Source organism: Felis catus, chromosome F2, assembly GCF_018350175.1.
Source record: "Felis catus isolate Fca126 chromosome F2, F.catus_Fca126_mat1.0, whole genome shotgun sequence".
NCBI lineage: Eukaryota > Metazoa > Chordata > Mammalia > Carnivora > Felidae > Felis > Felis catus.
In genome coordinates, this window is record NC_058385.1 from 38,644,142 (window position 1) to 38,666,968 (window position 22,827).

Sequence of the window (22,827 nt, forward strand, 5' to 3'; positions counted from 1 at the left end):
GCCTTTATGAGGACTTATAGTCAATGATTAAGAGTGAGAGTTCCAGAGTTCTGAAGCACAGTGTTTAACATTAGGCAATTTTTACTTTATTTTTTTTATGTTCTTGAAGTTTATTTATTTATTTTGAGAGAAACAGACAACACTGTCTATTCCTCAGTTTTCTTACCTGAAAATTAGTATAATGATATAACCTCTCTTATAGAGGCCTCATAGGATTAAATAAGAGAGGATGTGTGAAGCTTCTAAAGAACATTGCCAGCCAGTCATTTTTATTTTAGACTTGAGTTTACACAAAATGGATCCTGCCTTTCATGGAAGATATTACAGTTCACCAAAGAGAGATTAAGCATGACAAATCAAAGCAAAATATCATATATAATAGGGAATTTGCTTAAGGAAATGAGGAAACTGTTGCAGTTTTTAATTTCCTGAGCTTTGTTGCAAAACACAATGGGTGAATTAAACAATGATCACTGAGTGGAGGAAGCCTAGACTTCCAAATCCAGGCTCTTGTATCAAATGATTTTATGGGGACTACTAAGTAAACAAGAGGTTTTATGCAGTTCTGTTTATCTGATGGCGAGATACCCATCTGCCACTCACCACCTTGCCTTTCCTAATCTTTGAAGCTGGACAGAAACATTTTCTGATAGTCGCGTGAAATTTTTCTATAAAAGACTCTTTCGATGCTTGGCCAGAGGGGAACCCTCATTCTACATAAGGATTTCGCACATTTTTCAGCCATGCCTGAGAAGAGAACATAAAATCCATCACTCAGGAACATCATTTGGATTTGTGACTCTCTCTGGAGGCCAGCATGCTCATAAAACAATGAATGGATTAGATCCATTCAAACGTGGAGTTTTTCATTTATGACAGATGTAATATTGATAATATCCTTCATTTAATAAGTCATCCAAGTATAATTCAATGCAAGTTTCCAGTATAAATTACCAGCCATATTCATCTTGCTTGACTGTTTTATAACACCGAAGAGGAGCAGGCACAACCACATAAAAATTCCATGTTGAAATCTAGAAGGAAGACTGCTTCTGCAGCAGGTCTGGCTACTCCCGCTTTGAGAAGTGACACAGTTTGGTCTCTGCCAGTAAGTCAGCTCTTGCAAGCCTCGCTCCGTCTGGCTGTGAGTGATTTGCAGCCAGACAGGTAACAGTGGGGAAAGGAAGGAATTCCTTTAAAAAGCTTTATCAAGGCTGTCCGCTTTCCTTTATCACGACACAGCTCTTTCCCACTGGTTTCCCCTGTAATGGATTTCTGCCTGTTCTAAGTCACTGTGATTTAGAACACAGACAGCAATATCTGTTCTTTTAGAACATGTAGATGCCTGTGAAGTAATGGCTGGTCTGAGAATCGTTGAGGGGACCAAATAGCAAAGGATCAAAGTCCGAATGAAATAGGTATGCTGATACAGTATCGAATGTAGAAATATAGATTATATGCGGTTAGGATTATATGAAGTAGAGACAGATGAAGACAAAAATCCACGTGGAAACAGGATTAGACCTAGTGTTCTTACTTCTGTACCTCAAATTCTCTATTTAACCACCCCAAACTAGTTCTGCATTAATAGGGGACTATACCCTCTAAGATCACTACGTACGGTAATAGCCAAATCTATTTTTCACAATTTTAGCTTGATTTTTTTTTTATTGCTTTTGACCAAAGTAATCAAATCCATCTTCTTTAACCTCTTCCTTAGTTTCTAAGGTATTACAGACTTTAAAACCTGCCATTTCTAAATCTTCTGTTTTCTGAGATTGCTTTTTCTGCCCTGTTATTAGCTCTTTTTTGCTGGTGAGGACTTTCTTGTGGATGTGGGTGTTTAAGACTGTGCCTTGATCCTGTACGCTTTTCTCATTTTATTATCACAACTTGAGAAGTGACTCATGTCTTTTTCAAAGCCACCACGTTACGTCTATATATGAATAATTTAAGCATCAATATATACACCTATGCTTTGGGAGTATCTATCCCTTTCACCTTCTTCAGATCCTGTATGTAGGTAGTCACGGAGTCATGCTGGTTGACTTCAGGAAGGCAGAATAATGGGAGACATCACTATCAAGAATATGAGCCTGGAAAACAGCTGAGTCTTGGTGAAACTCCCAGCCCTGACCCTTAGTAGTTGGGGGACTTTAGGGAAAGCTGCTAAACCATCTTGTTAAACACCCCCAAGAAGTGTGGTGAGGATCGAATTTGATAATATCTATAAATCATTTATCACAGTACTTAGCCCGTAATATGTGCTCTGTAACTAGTTCTACTGGAAAGTTTTCCCGAGTGATATGCTATATTCAGAAACTCAACATACTCCAAACGTGTGCATCTAAAAGAGAATTGGTGGTATTTCCCTTGAACTGGCATTCTCACTCAACTTCCTCGTTTTGGTCAGCGGTAGCATCTTTCTCCATTTCCTCAATTAAAGTCTCCATGCGTGTAACTTTTCCTTACTTTGTTTCTGTCTATGGAATGCTTTTAATAATCATCCTTGCTTTTTCAGGACCACCTTCCTAACTCAAGCCTACTGTGACATCACCCTGCACTATTCCACTTTTCATTTTCCCACAAGGTAAATTTCCAATCATCCAACTTTCAACTTTGACCTTGAACTTAATTATAGAGAGAATAGAAGTGTTTGATACAATGATCTCTACGTCTTTCCAACTCTGAAGTTTTATGGATTCTTAATTTAGTTTTATGATCCAATATAACTGGTTTTTTTTTTTTTTTTCAAAATTTTTAATGTCTATCTACCACCCACAGAAGAAACCTCACACTAATTTTCCAGCTTTAAAGATGTTTTCTGGGATGGCCCCATCTTACTGAGCAACTGCACCTTCCTTTAAGCCTCTGTCCTCCCTGTCATCCAGTCAGGCCACCATCTTCTATACATGTTCCCTTGCATTATTCACACACTTGTCTTCATTGTTAATTAATTCCTGTCTCTCCCTGCTGCTCATTCTTTAGGAACCAGATCAGGTAAAATATAAGTAAGAATGATGTATGATAAATGAAAATGAGAAAATAAAATAACATTGGGCTGGGGCTTCACTACTGGTCTGTCAGGTTTTCTTTCTTATGAACGTTCTTCTTATGAAGGGCATGACAAGTGCTGGTACTCCTATATCTGCATCCTTCCAACTGTTAAACCCCATGGAGAACCCTGACTGGCCCAGATCGGTTCAGTCCACTTGGAATGACAAGGCCTGGCCAGTGTGTTCCCCTGTCAGTGGTTGGCAGTGGGTTTTATGGCTCTAGACAAAGCACAAAGAATGTGTTACCAGAAGTGAGAAGGAATATTGCACAAACCAAAACAAGATGTTCATGATACCCTATGGGCTCAATTCGCATACTACATCATTCCCAAATGTGTACCTAAGCACATTCATTCATCCATTCAATGACCATAATATAGTTTGGTCTACCTGAGGCCAAATATCAAGCTATTAAGATTTCTGGCAGGCACATCCAGCTGTCTAGCAAATAGCCATGTTCCCCTTGCATAATGGAGATTATTTGCTAAGAAGCCGTTGTGCAGCTGACTACATGAGATGAACTCTTCTAAATGGAATACGAGTGAAGGTATACCACTTCAAGCCAAACTGATAAAGAAACAAATGTGCCTTCTCTACTTTCACTTTTCTTTTCTCCATGGGAAAGAGAAGTGTGTTTGCTTAATCTGTAAGCAAAATACCATGAGACCTGGAGGGGATGGTGGTGTCAGAGTATGGAAAGATTCTTTGTCCTGAATCATGTGGAATGCTATATGCCAAACATTCTCACAGAATTGTTGTGCAAGAAAAAATATATATATATATATATATACACTTGTATTATATTAAAACACTGACATATGGAGATTTCTTTGTTGTAGCAGCTAGTGTTATCCGAATGAAACAGAAAACATCCAACTAACTGACATGACTCAGATAAAAAGAGAAAAGGCTGGTTGTATTAAATGGAGTACGGCAGGGACCCACTCCTTCAGCGCATAATAGAATTTTCTTGAGGGCAAGGACTTTTCCTGTCTTTTTGAGGGTTGTACCCCCAATGCTAGAGTAGTTCCTGGCACACAGTAAGTGCTTAATAAATGTTTTCTGATGAAAGAAGTATTGGTTTTCTATCGTTGCGTAACAAATTAGTACAAACTTGGTAGCTTAAGCAACACACACTTAGGAGCTCACAGTTTCCATGAGTCAGAAATCTGGGAATGGCCACTATAGCTAGACTATCTGCTCACGATCTCACAGGGCCTTAAGTGAGGGGCTTCCCTTGGCTGGAGTTTCATCTGAGGCCCGGTGTCCTCTTCACAAACTTATGTGGCCCTAGCCACAATTCATTTTCTTGCAACAGTAAAACTCACAGTAGTTTGCTTGTTCGAGGTTAGTAGGAAAGAGAGTTTTTGACTTCTAAACCCTCTTTCAAAATCATCAATGGATTAGGTCAGGCCCGCCCAATAAAATCTTTCTCTGTATTAATTTACAGCCAACTCATTGTAGGCCCTAATTACATCTGAAATGTCCATCCACGCTTGCTATAAAATGTAACCTGACCAGGGCCATGACTATCCCATTGCATTTTCCATATCCCTTTGGTCAGAAGCCAGTTCTAGGTCCTGCCCACACTTGCTGTACTAGAGTGTTACTCATTTGATGTTATCATAGAATTCTATCTACCACAAAGGGCCAAAGCTATTGAAAATATGTTTACACTTTAAAAGCCTGGTACATGACATTATTCGAAAATGGAGCTGGTGACTGCTTGGAAGTTTAGTATAACATATTTTCAGTGATTTTAAAGGTTTAGATTTAGGAAGTGCTATAAAGAAATTAGTAAACTTTAAGCAAGTGGCAAAATAAATATTAAACTGCCCGACATTTTTATGGATCTGGAGTAAGTATAACACAACATATACGCATATCCATATAGAAACTTGTTCACACACTTTAGGAAAATTATAAGATAGAATGTTCACTAAGTTATAATTAACAATCCATGGAAGAACATTAAATGCATATTACTAAGTGAAAGAAGCCAATGTGAAAAGGCTACATACTTGATTCTAACTATACGACATTCTGGAAAAGGTAAAACTATGGAGAGAGTAAACAGATCAGTGGTTGCCAAGGACTGTGAGGAGGAGAGAGATGACTAGGTAGAGGATTTTTAGGGCAGTGGGAAAACGGTACGATACTATTATGATGGATATATGTCATTATACATTTGTCCAAACCCATAGAATAGACAACAGCAAGTGTAAACCCTGATGTAAATCGTGGATTTGGGGTGATTATATTGTGTCAGGGGAGAGTCATCAGTTATAACAAATGTACCACTCTGCTGGGGGATTTGATAAAGGGGGAGATTATGCATGTGTGGAGGCAGTAGGTGTAGGAAAAATGTCTGTGCCTTCCTCTCAATTTTGCCATGAATCTAAAATTGCTCTAAAAAAATTGTCTTAAACAAGTTACTAGAACTTAATTTCTGCCTTCTAGGTAGACTTGTTGTTGTTGTTTGTTTGTTTGTTTGTTTGTTTTTCCTTATCCTCTTGTTATGATCCTTTTGTCTACTCTGAGCAGGTTTGTGGGATTTTTAAAGTTATTCAGACAGAAAGTTACCTATATTTTCTTTTTGAGAAAATCCTGAAATCAGAAAAATCCATATGATGATACTTAAGACTGGGATAGCAAATGTTCTCTTTGATAATACGATTCTGACTTAGATTGGCTATTATTTTTTCTTCATTTGTTCTTAGGGGATGTATGTGTTTGTGAGTTTTCCTGTGCAAGCATTTACTCACAAAATGCTAGAAACAGAAACTAGAGCTTTATGGCTTAATCTCAACTTCCTTGACTCCATTGACATTTTTCAATTCTTAGCATTTCACACTTTTGAAAATACACAGAGAATTCTTTGAATTGTGGAATTCTCTTGAGGGAAGCCTAGAACACCAACACCTGTGGGTGGGGGATAGCGTTCTTCCCAAAGAGAATGCATGTTCCCCATGGATCAGGCTAAGTAAGGAGAGGTCAGTCAGGGCTGAAATTGAGGATTCCTGGGGGAGTCAGAGGGATGGAAAAGTCATATCTTTTCTCTCTGGCCTCATTGAGTTGGCATATAGACTACAGGAGAAGAGGTGTGTTTAGAAAGTTCACCTTGCCTATCCACCAAGACTTAAGCAGGACTCTATGAAGTAGAAGAGGAAAAGTATGACAGGGATGTTGAGCTTTTACTGCAGTGAGGTGGGGTAAGATCTAAGGGGGAAAAATGGTGCCAAGAGACCCTTGACTATAGATTCTGAAAATGACTACAACCGATGCTAAGTCTTCTGTATTATAATTCCTTTCTCTGGTTGCTTCTAGGAATAGTCTTCTTAAGCATCATATAGTCCTGTTGTTCTTTAGGGACTTGAAGGTTGAGGTTGTCACTGTACTTGGGGTGAAGCTAAAGAAGAGGGAGAAATACCCTCACCCTGAAACACACACGAATTGAAACTCAACTCAGAGCCAGGGAACAGGGTCCAGAGTTAAGATGTTGGTTTTTCCAAGTGACTGCTGAGTACCAGGAAAGATTTTGAGAACATATAACAACGGCTGTCAGCATTCCCAGAGGTACCTGGGAGTGGGAAATCTAATAAAAGCCTAGCATTCCTGAGTCAAACAGGATGAGTGCCTGTACCAAAATAAATCAGTAAAAAAAGGAAGTACTTTATTTTGAAGTCACAGTCTTCTGCAGCCTGGAGAATATGAGTTAAAACATTTTCAATTTTCCTTTTTCTCTTTTCAATTTTCCTTGTTCTTTATCCAGCTCCTGATAAAACAAATGTCTTCAATTTTCCACCTGTGGGTGGGAAAACTTATGGCTTTATATTTCAGGTAAAGTCCTTGATTACATTTGACAAAAAGGCTATAGAACAAGAAGAGCAGTGATGTTAGAGCACTTAAAGAATGGTAAGAACTTAACATTGAAAATACATTATTTTTATAAATTAATTTCTGAATCTAATAGGTTACATATGCATTAATTTTATGTGTAAAATAAGCCAAGCTGTGTTTACAATATCACAACCTTAATAAAAAGACACAGTTTAAAATTTACTAGTATGGTGAGAGTAGCAGAATATCTGCTAACAAAATTACCATTTGGTAAAAAAAAAATTGTATGGAGACCTGGAAACATTCATAAACAAATGATATGTATTTAGGATTGTGTAAATCTCCATTTGGCTGAACGAACTTTTGAAAATATTTAGTGCTTTGAAAGTCATGCCCCTTGCTCCTTCTCCCTAGAAGATTCTCTGATATCTCATGCCAGGGGTGGATATCATAATTTGTGATACCTAGAAAAAAAATTCAGAAGGAATCTAGAAAAATTGTCGTGCATTTAAGGGATGACAGTGAGATCAGCTGACACATTAGCTATAGAGGGGAGAAGAAAATTCCTGACTAGGATGTAATGAAAAGCATGTAGCTGGTCATGAAACTGTAGAGGGGATTATCTCATGAGGGAAGAGGAGGAGAACTCGATTTCTTTCTTGCAGCTTTCCAGAGTCTATGGATCTGACAATGTCGTCCACCACTGCAGGTTGAATTACACTGGAGTCAGTTGGTTTAGTTTTTTATGTGGTGGCCATCTTTGTTTGGCACTCTACGTCTTGTGCACTTTTTAAAAAACTTGTCACTGGCCAAATGCATTCTGCCCACACATCACTAACTTTCAAAAGAAAAGAAAAATTAAATTAATCATGCAGCTGCTTTATTCTAGTTGCCACTAAATATTCATAAGAGGGTGGGAACTTGAAGCACCCATATTTTTAGGGACACTGATAAAGCTTGGTGCAGCTATGAAAAGTACATGACAAGGTGTGACAGCTCTATAGCCCTTTCTTCTTTGATGGTATGAATAACAACAAAGAAGTCAGTGATCTGGGCTGCTGCTATTTTATTTTATATTTTATTTTATTTTATTTTATTTTATTTTATTTTTTATTTTATTTTATTTTATATTTTATTTTATTTTATATTTATTTTATTTTATATTTTATTTTATATTTTGTTTTATATTTTATTTTATTTTATTTTACTTTATTTTATTTTATTTTTCTGGCTTTTTCTAGTTGACAAAGAATATGTCTATGTGTTATTTCATTTACTCTCACCACAGAGTGGTAAAATGGTTATTAGTAATTATATCTTACAGATGAGAGAATTAAGTTCAGGCAATGAAAGCAGCCGGGCCAAGCTGACATAACTAGGTAATGGTAAAACAGAACCGGTGAATAAGGAAGCAGGCTTGGATCCAAGGCTTCTGGCTCCAAGGTTTATTTCCCTTTTGTATCAGGTACTGGTTTTACCTCAGAACTTTTTTGGAAAATAAGTTTTACAGGTTACAATGGAATGTTCTTACACCTCAGTGGAAACTGTCCGAATCGGAATTATCGTCAAATGCAAGGGGGGAAAAAACAACTATGGTGTAATTAGAATATGGCAGGACATAACTTATTACTGCTTAGTTTAATACTATTTTCTGTACCTTTAAGGAAAGGGAAAATGCTGAATGGTGGCCTTTTCTGATCAAAAAGTGGTTTGTCCCCTCCTCCATCAATTTACCATGCTTTCAGTATCACCACAGTTTTCAGCTGAGTTTTATTTGTGCGGGTAGAAGCTTCTTGAGACAATCTCTGTTTGTGATCGATAATGCATTTCCCCTTCCTCCTCAGCAGGCTGCCCCTAGACCCGACCTGTCTCCCTTAGCCAGGACTCCTCTGTAGGTTTTACAGAGCGGCAAAAGGCCTCCTGGCAGAGACAAAAGAAATATCCATGTTTTCCTCACTCTTAGCCTAAATTGGAGAGACTAGGATATAAACTTCCAGTTAATATGGCTGTTTCCATTAAAAAAAATAAGTTGAGCCAGTGATTTAGCACCAAGGGTATGAAAGAAATCATGTTGATTTCCCCTCACATGTCAGTTGACTGTTACGGTAAATATTTTGGCATCGTATAGACATTAGCATTGTCTACAAGATGCCAAATGGCTGTTGACAAAAGAAAAATGCAAATAAACTAGTTACATGATGTTTTGTAGCCACAACTTTAACTTTCCTGATGCTAGCTATTATGTATTTTTTTTCCCCGAAGCAGGAAAATTATATCATGCTTTATAATTTCTTTCTTATGGATATAAAATTAGGGGTGCTTTTTTCTTGACTTTTGAAGTCAGGATTATTAAGAGCCTATTTATTTGTTTAGGCAACTAATCTAAAACTAGGACTCCATGTTCGAATCTTTGAGTTAAAATGACCAATTCTCTGTAAAATTACATTGTATTGGCCATAGTAAATTAAACGAAAATTATGAAGAAGGCAAGAGGTAAGATACACACATATATAAAATTTACGATTGCACAATGAATTAATAGCAAAATTTTGACTCCGACGATTTTCAGCTATGAGTAAGATAAGAAATGGATTTAAGTAACAAGAAAAGCAATATAATTAGATGTTTCTTTAGGAGTTATTAGAACATATAAATACAATCAAAGATGAACCAATGAGAAAATAGTACAGTTATTGGGGCTGGAAGGGACACTCTTTTCAGTGGAGGAGAAAATTTTATTAAACAATGTTGAAAAATACATGACAGAATATAAGTGCTAAACTGTACATTCCATAATTGCTTTAGGTGTTCCCAGGAATGAAAGATTGATGAAGGCTCTGTTAGAGGGGTGGTGTTCCAGCTGCGCCTTAAAGCAAAGGTCAAGTTTGAATTGATAGAGGTGAGAAAGGAAGACATTCCAGATGAGAACGGCATTGTAAGGGAATTCCTAAGGGTGAAAGGAAGCAAGGTGTGCATTTTCATTTTGTTTGTGAAAATATAGTACGAGCGTCTTAACCTAAAGAGCTGAGAGGCGGTTTTAGAAAATGTCTTGAATTTTCATCTCCTTTCTGATTTTGCTGACCTTGTCATTGTTGACTTGTTAAGAGCATTAGTGACAGTCATGATCATTAGACAATAACAGAAAAAATAATGATGATATCTCAGTAATCTCCTTGTCATATTATTTATCGAATCTGCACTTATATTCATCGGTGTCAATGTATATCAATAAACATCCATCCTTAAATGCGGTTCTCCAAACCCATTACTTACTAAATACTGGTTTACAAGTAATATGATGAAGAGAACATGGCTTTCTGGGATTCAGAAAAATGACGTCATTCAGCCAGATTTAGGGGCAAAGATCAGGAAAAGGGAGGGTCGGGAGCTGTCGGAAGTTATACCGTGAATACCAGGCTTTCTGTGCTAATGAATGTTGTGTGGGCACTTTTCCCTTGGTTCCTTGAGACAAACCTTCCTCCCTGCCAAAACTAATGGGTACCTGATAACCCCTTTATATTTATGCTGGAAGTATAGGGTATGCCAAGTGATATTTTATATGTCGTCGGCTAACAGTATAGGCATTCTGAACTTACAGTACAAGTGAAAAAAAATTGAGAAGTAAGAATAACCAAACAGAGGGTAATTCATCAGGGGAATCCAGTGAGATCTGCTAGAAAATTCTTCCAGAAAAGGTGGGATAGGTGAGAAAATTTCTTGGTGGTTCACAAAGCAAACATTGGTTTTCATAGTTACATACTGAACATCCATTATTATATTAGAAAACATATGGGTTCATGTTTACACATAATTAGCCCAGCAAAACCACAATTTGATATGGGATTCCCAAACAGCATCAGCATCACCTGGGAACTTGCAAGAAATGCAAATTATCAAGCCCCACCCCTAGACCTACTGAATCAGAGACCTCAGAGCGAGGCCCAGCAATCTGGTTCAACAAGCAAGCTCTTCAGGTGATTCCTGGGTGTACTGATGTGTGAGAACTACTGATTTGATGACTATAATTGCACAAGATAAGTCTAAGTAAAAAAATTATTTAAATTTAAACTTACTGAAGTTTAAAAACAGCACTCTCCTGTGTAGGGATGTAAGAATACTTGTTTGGCAAGAATTTATAGTGGACAACAAATGGAAAAATGAAGAGGAAGCAAAGAAGGAAGGAGAGAATGAGATTTAATGTAAACTAGCATGTATCTAAAAGATCATTTGGAATATCCGCTATCAAAAAGATTGGTGTCAAAAATGGGACTATCTTGCCTAATGCTGAGTGTCTGACCCTCACTGCCACAAATAATCTGGTTAAAGAGAGCAGGGCAGAAGATCCCTGACTTCATGGCCCAAGCACAGAAGTACTTCCCAGATGGCCTAAATTAATGGATGTTTTGTTTATTAAAACACCAAATGTCTAAAAGCAAATTAGAGTCATTTGGGTCAGAAAACCCTGCCTTAGATTTCCATGTATTTGGCTGAAGTCCAGTCTGGATTATTCCTCGTGCCACTGTCTGTAATCAGGAAATTTGTGCAAATCTCAAACGATCATATTCTCCCTCACAGAAAATACAAAAGGTAATTATTTCAGCCCCCTGAATAAAACAAATGTGAAATTCTGTTTTTCCCCCTAGACTTAAATTTAATAATAGCTGAATTATCGTTTTACCATGGAAGTGCACACTGGTAAACTTAATAAATTAAAATATTTAGCAGAGTAATTTTTGGACATAGAGCATATTTTCACTAAAGAAATCTATTTTATTTCTATAAAATGTCTATCAGGGCATTCGTGCATATGTAGGACATTATCAAACTCTTTAAATACCTGGATGGTATTCCAGAATGAAGAGGGATGAGTGGACTACGACAATATAGGTAGAGATCCGGGCCAAGAATTCTCCAAAATTGACTGAAGCCGATGTAGGGGAGGAAAAATAATTTTTCCTCTACCCTTCTGACTTTGTAGCTGAGACTCCTGTAATAAAAGACAAGAGAAAAACATGCAGAAGTTTATTAACATGTATAATTCATATATATGTGGGAAATACCCAGAAAAAATGAGTAAGTCAAGAGGTGGCTTTAGAATTAAGATGAAATGACATCTTAATAGGGAAGGGAATGTAGGGCTCTTAGGGGAGACTAAATGATTTTGGGGAAACATGAATGGCTCCTAGAAGAATAGATAGTAGGTATGATAGTTTGTGATGAAGTTTGTCTGGGTGTGGTGTGGACTTCTAATCTCCTCTCCTGTGGTGAGTCGGTCCTCCTTGGTTGATGAAACTTTCAGGGAAGGGATCTATGACAACTGAGTTCCTTTTGGGGGATCTGAGAGAAAGCCTCTCCTTGAATTTGCTGGTTTTCAAGTGTTTACAGCGTAAAATAATATATCCAGTGGTATATTTTAGAGTGCTATATATATTATGCTACCCTTCGCCAATTAATCAATATTTCAAAAAATCTCAAAGAACACTAAGTACACTAAATACACCTAGGCACATCATAGTCAAACCGCTGAAAAACAAAAGGAAAGAAAAAAAATGAAGCAGTCAGAAAAAAAAAGAAGAAAGAAACATATAGAGAACAAAGCTAATAATGACAGTAGGCTGCTTATTAGAAAGTAAATAAGCCAAAAGTCATGAATGTGACATCTGGACTGGTAAAGAAAAAAAACTTGTCAACTGAGAATGTTGTACCTAACAGAAATCCCTTTAAAAAATAAAGGCGAAATAATTTTCCAGATTAAAAACCAAAACTGAAAACATTTATCCCCACACCTGTACTAAAGACATGTTAAAATAAGTTTTATAGGCATAACGAATATGAGCCAGTGGGAAGTCTGTTTCTACACAAAAGAATGAATTATCCCCAGAAATGATAAAAATGTGAATAAACAGAGAAGCCTTTTTTCACTTATTTTTTATCTTTTTCACATGTCATTGACATTCTATAAGAAAAGGAATAGCAAAAATATTATGGTTTTTATATCACATGTAAAAGTAAAATATATGACAAGAATAGTACGAATGGTGGGAGGGAGGAAAAAGAAGCATACTATTATGAGGTTCTTCCAGTGTGCAAAAAGCGGTACACTATTATTTGAAGGAGAACTATGATAAGTTAAAGATGCATGTTATTAAATGCAGACTGGGGTGCCTGGGTGGCTCAGTCCATTAAGGGTCTGACTCTTGATTTCATCTCAGGTCATAATCTCAGGGTTTGTGGGTTTGAGCCCCTCATCTGGCTCTGTGCTAACAGTACAGAGCCTGCTTGGGATTCTCTTTCTCTCCCTCTCTCTCTCCCTGTCCCTTCCTTGCTCTCTCTCTCTCAAAATAAATAAATAAACATTTAAAAATGTAAAAAATAAAATCATAATCATACACCAACACAAATACATGAGAATAATTAAAATTTAAAACAAAAAAAAAGAATAAATATATCAAGGGTTGGAAAGGTTCTAGAGCAGCTGGAACTCCTAAATATTTCTGGTGAGAATGAAAAATGTCACAGCCCCTTTAGAAAACAGTTTCCTATTAAACACACACATAAAATCCAGCAGTTCCACTTTGAAATATAAATGTAAATGAACGCACACAAAGACCTGTAGAAAAATGTTCTTAACAGCTTTATTCATAATAGCCAAATGTTGAAAACGACTCAGATAGCCAGCAACTGGTGAATGGTAAGCAAGTTATGGTATAACCTTACAATGGAATACCACTAGGAAATAAAAATAAATGTACGTACTTAAACATGAATCATCATGGGTGAAATAATAGCAATCATCATTTTAAGTGAAAGAAGCAAGTCGCGCAAGACTTCATACGGATTCCTTTTCTATGAAAAATTTTTAAAGGAAAAGCTATAAGGATAGAATACATGTGGATAAATGTCAAGGGCCAGGTATGGTGGGAGAGGGTAGATGGAAAAGCTGCATCAGAGAACATTCTCTGAATGTTCTGAAATGCTCTGTATCTTGACCATGGTATTGGGAACATGTCCACATAAAGTAGCCAATGCTCCCTGACTTGCACAAGAGTGACTTCCATTTTAAGCAAATTATGCTTTATAAAAATTAGGATAATTCACACACAATTAATATTTCCAGTTCTTAATAACTCAAATATCTGTTGATATTTGTTCCACATTCTGGAATGGCAAAAATTGGCTGAAGTTAAGTAGCAACTACCCTCATGGGGCAGTTCAAGGGCTCTCCAGTTTGCCCCACTTCCCAATGATTCCTAGTGTTCTCCCAAATTGAGAGCAAATGTCAGAGAATTATTTCTCTGAACCTGTGTATTTATCAAAAGTTGAAAAAAAAAATGAAAGGCTGCAATGGCTTTGTGTTTTTCTTTATGGAAATGAACTCTATTCATATGTGTTTAATCTCTACCCTGTTCCACTCACTCATTTACACTTTCTGTTTGGCCCTTATGGGAATTTGAATGTGCCAACCCTGCCACAAGTAAAATTATGGAGTAAAACATCTAGCTTGTTAATTATATTTTCTTTTTCTTTGAAAGATTCCATCAGAGCATCTTCAGGCATAGCTTAAGGTTGTACATTTCTGTCTTGCCAGAAGAAAAAGTTAATACTCAGGCTTGGGTTGGTCCTTACTGTATGTAAGCAATCATCCCCAAGTCAAACCAATTCACTGTGATTATTATCCATAGTAATTGTTAGTAGTGGGGCATTCTTCAATCTTTACGCCCTTTTCAGATATTCTGAGTCTCTCAAGCTGCTCTTGCCCACTTCCATCTCAGCCCACAGGCAGAATAAATAACTCTTTGTTTATTGGACCCTATAGATTCTTTGTTACTGTCTATGCAATTGCCTCCATGCTATATGTTTTTGTAATCAGGGACCATTTGTCATTTGTCTCCGCAAGGTAGGACCAAGTCAAGTGACTGGCACACAGTAGTATTGAACAGAAACATCCTCAGTGGATAAACATTCTTTCAGGGACCTTAGAGAGGTGATTCAAGTAGAAGCACCACCTTCAGCTCTGCTGGTCTGTGAATGTTCTTAATGTTCCAAGCGGGAGTCGGTTATTTGATTGTGGGCACTCAGGCTTTCCACGTTCATTTGCGAAATGGTGACACTCTCTAACGATGCACTATTCTATTTGAATGATATGTGTTTCTGTGTTTCCTTGAGCCCAAGACTTTCCAGGACTCTTTTCAAGTCCTCATTGACTCCATAACGGGAAGATGACATATCATATAGGTTATTTTATAGATGTGGATATGCGCTTGCGTAAGAGAGCCCCTGGGGATATGTCAGGCTTTCTGTAGGAATCCTGTGATTTACAGATCCTGTCCTTCCTCCTTTTACTCTTTTTTCCCTCATTTACCTTGCTTTTATCATTTCCTGTTATAAGGATGAGAAGAAAGAAAAGGCATGAAATAGAGGAATATAAAAGAGAAGAAAGAATAATTAAATGCAAGAAAATAAAACATGTAGAGATAGAGTTCTGGAAACAGAATGATACATCTTTCAAGGAAGAGTGAAATCCAAATAAAATTGTTAAAAGCTCCATCTGTGAGCACACAAGCTAGCCAGGGGGTGGGGGTGAAGACGGAAGTATTTGGGTTTTTAGAGTCTTAACTATCCATGCAATAGTGTACAAGGAAAATTAAAATATTTTATTAGACAGAGATTGTTAAATGTCATTCAAAGTCATTCACTATAAAAGTGGATTTTCCTCCAAACAACTTTTTACCAGTAATAAAATTTCAATCTAAAATCTAGAAAAACATTATAAGTTCTAAAGATTTTCATAGAACCTCAACCATCTTCAGTTCTATTAAGGATGTTGCACATTTTTGGAATTGATTCAGAGAACAGTTAAGCACCATCTGTGTGCCATTTACAGTAGAAAAAAAGTATCTTTAAACTATTTATATTCTGAAATTTTTTTTTTATTCTTGTTGGACAAAGTGGAATCAGTTCTGGTTTTAAGAAACAACTTGGTCTTACTCAACTTATACTCAAAGAATGAATAACTGTGAGAACGGCATTGCTAAAGAAGATATTACACTAAACACAGGTGCTTTTCATAAGAAATTAATGCATAAAATTGCAGGTAATCTGGTGAGAACCTGATCAATAAGCTGGAGAGATCATTAACCTACTGGCAATCAAAAGAAACTAATTCAGAGTTAGTCTATATGACATGAGTCTTTAATTGTTTTCAAATGATTATAATGATTCCAAAACACGACATGTTAAACAAGAATAGCAGTCTATTCAACTGAAAGAAATTAAAGATAAAAACAGGGGTGCCTGGGTGGCTCAGTCGGTTAAGCTTTGGACTTCCGCTCAGGTCATGATCTCACAGTTTGTGGGTTTGAGCCCCACATCAGTCTCTGTGCTGACAGCTCAGAGCCTGGAGCCTGCTTCACATTCCGTGTCTCCCTCTCTCCCTGCCCCTGCCCAACTCGTGCTCTGTCTCTGTCTCTCAAAAAATAAAATGAAAACGTTAAAAAAGTAATTAAAAAAAAAAGCCCGATCCATTAAGCAAAATAGTTCGTTTGTAATATAGTCTCAATTGTGAATTAGTGGTAATTTTTCTTCTATTTTTTTTTAATCTTGTAAGATGACCTCTTTAGTGAAACATAGACCATGACAACTATCATGTAGATTGTTGACATTATCCCTTCAAACATATTTGCCGTATCTTTCTTTGGACATTTATAGCATTTATTATAATGATTATTAAGTAACTATATTTCTTATATTCTTATTCATATTCATAACCTATGTTCTTCCTTTGGGTTTAGGAATCATGTCTTATTTATTTTGCCATTATCTTGCTCAGTGCTTAGCATTAGTAAGTGCTCAATAACTTTTGATGGTTTCATTGATGAATAAATGAGGAAATAAATGATTGCATGAACCTTAATACACACTTTGGTGTAAATGAGTTTTAGCTAAAATGTAGATGATGATGTTTGATTACCTTGTGTTTCATTCTGGGGTTGTACTTTGGAGCAGCAGATTAAAACAAGGAAACCATTGAGTACGTGAAGATCAAAGAGGATAACTCTAAGTGTGAAAACATACCCAGGAAGGAAACAAATATATAAGAGGCTGGTAAAGACAACATATGTCAGTCCTTGCTTTGGAACCAAGGACTGGGTCTTAAGTTATTATTTCCAGTGCTTAATAGTGCCTTGCGTAATTGGTGACTCTTTATTAGTTAATCATAACGAACATGCATTGAGACTTCACTGTAAGTCCAAATCTGTGCCAAGTGCTTACACCAATACAATGAAGCTTTATTATCGTCTTCATTTTATAGATGATAGATTATTGTCTTCATTTATATTGAAGCTTAAAGAGTTTTAGAAATAAGCTGAAGGCACACCGTAAGTTGTGGGACAAAATTCAACTGCAGAGGTCTGTCTATCCTGAGAACCTCAACTCATGACTTTCAGGATTTTATACTAGAGTAGTCCTCCCTTATCCACAGGGGATACATTCCCAGACCCCCGCTGGATGCTTGAAATCGTAAATAGTACTGAATCCTGTACATACTTTGTTTTTTTCCTATACATGCATGCCTATGATAAAGTTTAATTTACATATTAGGCACACTAAGACATTAAAAACACTAATAATGAAATAGAAAATTATTCAGATATACTGTAACAAAAATTATGTCAACATGGTCTCTCAAATGTCTTATTGCACTGTATTCACCCTTATTCTTCTCGTGATATGAGATGACAAAATGCCTACGTGATGAGATGAAGTGAGGTGAATGATACAGGCACTGTGATGTAGCGTTAGGCTACTAATGACTTTCTGACAATTCATCAGAAGGAGGATCATCTGCTTTCAAAACATTGTTGACTGTTGGTAACTAAAACTGTGGAAACTGGAACCACAGATAAGCAGGGGGGACTACGGTAAAGCTTTAAGTTTATCTTTTGTGGGTGAGTGAAACCCAAGTTGTATGAAAGGATAGTTGGGTCCTTTAAGGCCATATTCAGTCTTATCCTGCTTGAGATAGGCAATGGGTGATGAAGATGTGTTTGAATATTTTTTAAAAACCAATGGCCATTCATTTGGCTAGCAAGCACATTTTGTTCAATTATATGTTATTAATTGTGCTACCCTACATAACCATTTTACCTCAGGTGGAAAAGGGTTTAGGACACAGTGAAAGCTTGCTTTTTAAAATGGCTTCTTGGAGAATTGTATATCAAATAAAAATGAATGTGTCTATTCATTATAGCAGTTCTCAGTGTTTTCTGGAAAGTCACAGGTTATTGAGATAATGTTGGGGATCCAAAATAAAAAATAACAATTTTTGGATACCAAGAAAACTCAATGGAGAAAAGAATAGTTTTCTCAACAAATGGTGATAAGGCAACTGGATATCCATATGCAAAATAATGAAGTGGGGCCCCTACCTCATGCCATATACAAAATCAATTCTCCTAAATGTAAGGGTTAAAACTGTAAAACTCATAGAGAAAAATACTGATGTAAATTTTCATGACCTGTGATAAGTTAATGAATGGTTTCTTAAACATGGCACTAAAACCACATACACCAAAAAAAGGAAAAATAGATATACTGGACATCATCAAAATTACAAACTTTTGTGCCTCAGAGGACCCCATGAAGAAAGTGAAAAGACAACTCACAGCATGGGACAAAACTTTTGCAAATCTTATATGTGATAAGGCATTTGTACATAGAATATACAAACAGCTATAAAAATTTAATAATAAAATGACAAACAAGCCAATTAACAAATGAATAAGAGATCTGAATAGTTATTCAAAAAAAGATACACAAGTGACCAGTAGGCACAAGAAAAGATGTTCAACATCATTAACCATAAGGGAGATACAAATCAAAACTACAGTGTGATTTCACTTTACACACAATAACATAGCTATAATAAAAAAGAAAGATATAGAGAAATTAAAACCCTCATCCATTGCTGATAGAAATGTAGATTTGTGTAACCAGTATGAAAACAGTCTGGTAGTTCCTAAAATGGTTAAACATAACGTTACCATATAACCCAGCAATTCCACTCCTAGGTATATACCCAAGAGAAATGGAAACATATGTATACAAAAAACTTATGTAAAGGTGTTTATGTCAACATTATTCATAATTGACAAGTAAAAATAGCCCAAATGTCCAGATTAATGAAAAAAATGAAATGTGGTCTAGCCATACAAATGTGGTATTTGGCGATAAAAAGGAATGAAATATTTATAAGTGTTACAACATGGATAAAAGTTAAAAACATCACGTGAAAGGAGCCAGTCACAAAGGATTCTCTCTTTCTGTGTGTGTGTATATATATATGTGTGTGTGTGTGTGTGTGTATGTGTGTGTATATATCATATATATGTATATATGTATATATATATGTGTATATATATATGTATATATGTATATATATGATTACTTTTTGATAAAATGCCCCTAGTAGCCAAATGCCCCTAGTAGGCAGGAAGTAGATTAGTGGCTGCTTAGGAATGCAGGGGATTGGAGCTTGGGGTGTGGTGGCTAAGGAGTGTGGCATTTCTTTTTAGAGTAATGAAAATAATGTAAGGTTAATTGTGGTGATAGATATACTGTGTGATAGATACTCTGTGAATGTACTAAAAGCCACTGTATTATATACTTTAAATGAATAAACTGTATGGTATGTAAATTAAATCTCAGTAAAATGCAAAAAAAAAAATTAGTGCTCTATGTAGTTTTTTTTTTTAATATAAACTTTATTTATTTTGAGAGACAGAGAAAGTGAGTAGGGGAGGGGCAGAGAGAGAGGGTGACAGAATCCCAGGCAGGCTTTGCACTGTCAATGCAGAGTCCAACCCAGGGCTGGAACCCACGAACTCCAAGATCATGACCTGAGTCGAAGTCAAAAGTCAGACACTTAACTGGCTGAGCCAACCAGGTGCCCCAGTACTCTATGTAACTTTTGACCTTCATTCTCTCAAAAATGTAGAGATTATAGTATATGTGGTTACATCTTTGTAATGATGGTTAATGGAATGTGTGTTTGCATATTCTTGTGTTTTTCTAGAATTATCTAAGATAGTAGTTTAAGGTTATAAATATGAGGTTTTTTTAAGAAATTTGTTTTGGACAATTCAGATATTTTCATAGAAATGCATTATTCATATTAACATGAGATGGGTTTATTGCAGACTCTGAGTTAAGAGAAAGCTATGTCAACAAAGAACCGCAGAAATCATTAAAGTCTCTTGACTTCAGCTAAATACTAAGTTGGTGTGCTTAAGTTAGTCAAAGTCTTTGACTAAAGCTTATGTTGGTATTAATCAGACTGAGTAAAGAACACCATATAGAGAAAAAGATATTAAAAAAAAAACTTAATGGAGATCACAATGAGTTGGAAGACATTCAAAATTTGACTCTCCAGAGTGGAGAGAACTTATTGAGTAATTGGGGTATTCAGGAGAGACTTCAGAAAGCCATACCTTACGAGTAGAGCTAAACTACTTTTAAGATAAAGGTTACTCTAAACCTGCCCTAACAAGCTGTAAAATAATTCTCAAAATGATCAAATGGTTGGCCAATAAAAATACTACTTTTCAGAATAAAACTCAATATTCTTTTGAAAAGACTTCAAGGGTGCCTGGGTGGCTCAGTAGGTTAAGTGTCTGACTTCTGCTCAAGACAGGATCTCACAGTTCATGAGTTTGAGCCCCACATTGGGCTCTGTGCTGACAGCTCAGAGCCTGGAGCCTGCTTCTGGATTCTGTGTCTCCTTCTCTCTCTGCCTTTCCCCTGCTCACACTCTGTCTCTGTCTCTCTCTCTCAAAAATAAATAAACATTAAAATTAAATTTAAATTAAATTAAATTAAATTAAATTAAATTAAAGACTTCAAAATCCAGGCAACCAGCAAAGTAATGTAATACCCAGCATGCAATCTAAGATTACTATACATTGAAGAAGTAATGATGCCCATAGCTGGAAGATAAGTCAGTCAGCAGAAATGTACTCAGGGGCACCTGGGTGGCTCCATTGGTTAAGCATCTGACTTCAGCACAGGTCATGATCTCTCAGTTTGTGAGCCCAAGCCCTGTGTCGGGCTCTGTGCTATCAGCTTGGAGCCTGGATCCCACTTCAGATTCTGTCTCTCTCTCTCTCTCTCTCTCTCTCTCTCTCTCTCTGCTCCTTCCCTGCTCATTCTCTTTCTCTCTGTCTCTCTCTCTCAAAACTAATTAAACCTTAAAAAAAAATTAAAAAAAAAAAAAAAGAAATGTACTCAGAAATGATGTAGGTTGAGACAACAATGTTTTCCTGTAAAGGGCAAGAAAATAAATATTTTGGGCTTTGAAGTCTTCATATAGTTTCTGTAACATGTTTTTCTTTCTTATGTTGTATTGTGTATTTATGTGTTCATTTTTACAATTATTTATAAATATATAAACTATTCTTAGCTCATGGACTTTATAAAACAGTCCCATGGGCTAGAATATCTGAGCCTTCATATAGAGTGATGGAATGAGAACAAAATTAAAATAGGTTTAATATGCTCAAAACTTTATAAGAAAATATAAACATAATTAGGAGAAAAAGTGAAGCCTATTTGCAAAATAAGCAAATGAAACTTCTTGGGATGAAAAATAGAGATCTGAGAAAAAAAGTCATTGGCTGATGTAACTACATGTTAGATACCACAAAAGAAAATGTTTCGTACAATGAATCAGTGCACAAGAAATTTTCAAAACTAAAGTACAGAGAGGAAAAATAATAAACAGAAAAAGTAAACAGAGACTCAGTGGCCTACATTAATAAGTTCTCTGGCACACATGTATTTGAAGTTTTTGATAGAGAAGCATAAACTAATTTTGAATGAATCTGGCTGAAAATTTCCTAAATTTGATATAAAACAAATTTACAAATTCAAGAAGCTCAATGAAACCAAGACTGGATGCATATGAATAAAACCACGCGTAGACATATCGTAATCTAACTATTAAAAACCAATAATGACAAGAAAGCTTTTAGAGGAAAATGATACATTACATATAAGGGAGCAAAGATAAGGAATTGAACTGACTTCTCATTACTCATAATGCATGCGAGAAAGAAAATGGGATGATATTTTTAATAAGTTGAAAGATTTAAAAAAGTTGACCCAGAATTCTATATCCAGCAAAAATAACCTCCAAGAATGAAAGTAAAACAGGACCTTTTTAGAATAACAAAGTCTGAGAGAATCTGTTACAAGGAGGCCTTCATTAAAAGAACTTAAAAACATTCTTCAGCCTAAAGGAAAAAGATTTCAGATAGAAACTCATATCTGCCCAAAGAAAGGAATAGCCTGGAATAGTAAAATTGTGGGTAAACACAAAAGATTACTTCTTGTCTCAAAAGATCGTTACGATATATTTGACTGAGGAAAGCAAAAAGAGTAACAACGTATAGTGGGAATACATAATACATGTAGAAGTAAAATTATTGACCAAAATGGGCAAAGATCAGGAAGGCAGAAAAACATATTGTTGTGTACTGTTGCCATATATTATACATGAATTCATAGCACGCCAAAGAAACTATGCCAGAAAAGCATGTCCCTACATGGGCATACCCGAAAAGGTATTATTATTGGGAAACACTCTATAAGAAGGATTTCTTAGTTCCTCCGCCACCAGAAGAATGCACTCTAAAAAATCTGGACCACATACCACTCACCATCTGCCAAATCCAAATTATGTTTGATTCCGAAATGTATATATGGGAAAAAACCCAAGTATATTGTTGTTGTGATGGATAACACTAAGCAGATATATTAGGTTTGACTGAAACATACCTGGGGGAAAATATGTGCTGAAGCCGGATATTTGATAAACAGTACATAATATTTGAACCCTGGAAAGGAAGTCAAAGTTTGCTTTTTCCCACACTTA

The 22,827-nt window shown here is 36.1% G+C and overlaps 1 long non-coding RNA gene across 1 annotated transcript in view; it reads left to right on the forward strand.

The window, feature by feature from the left end:
- The first annotated feature begins 1,299 nt into the window (after window positions 1-1,299).
- LOC102900420 overlaps window positions 1,300-22,827 on the forward strand; it is a 45,211-nt gene continuing 23,683 nt past the window's right edge. The window contains exons 1-4 of the long non-coding RNA XR_442384.4: window positions 1,300-1,418; window positions 2,522-2,590; window positions 6,897-6,971; window positions 9,702-9,864. This is a non-coding gene — a long non-coding RNA (uncharacterized LOC102900420). The remainder of the gene's footprint in view (window positions 1,419-2,521; window positions 2,591-6,896; window positions 6,972-9,701; window positions 9,865-22,827) is intronic.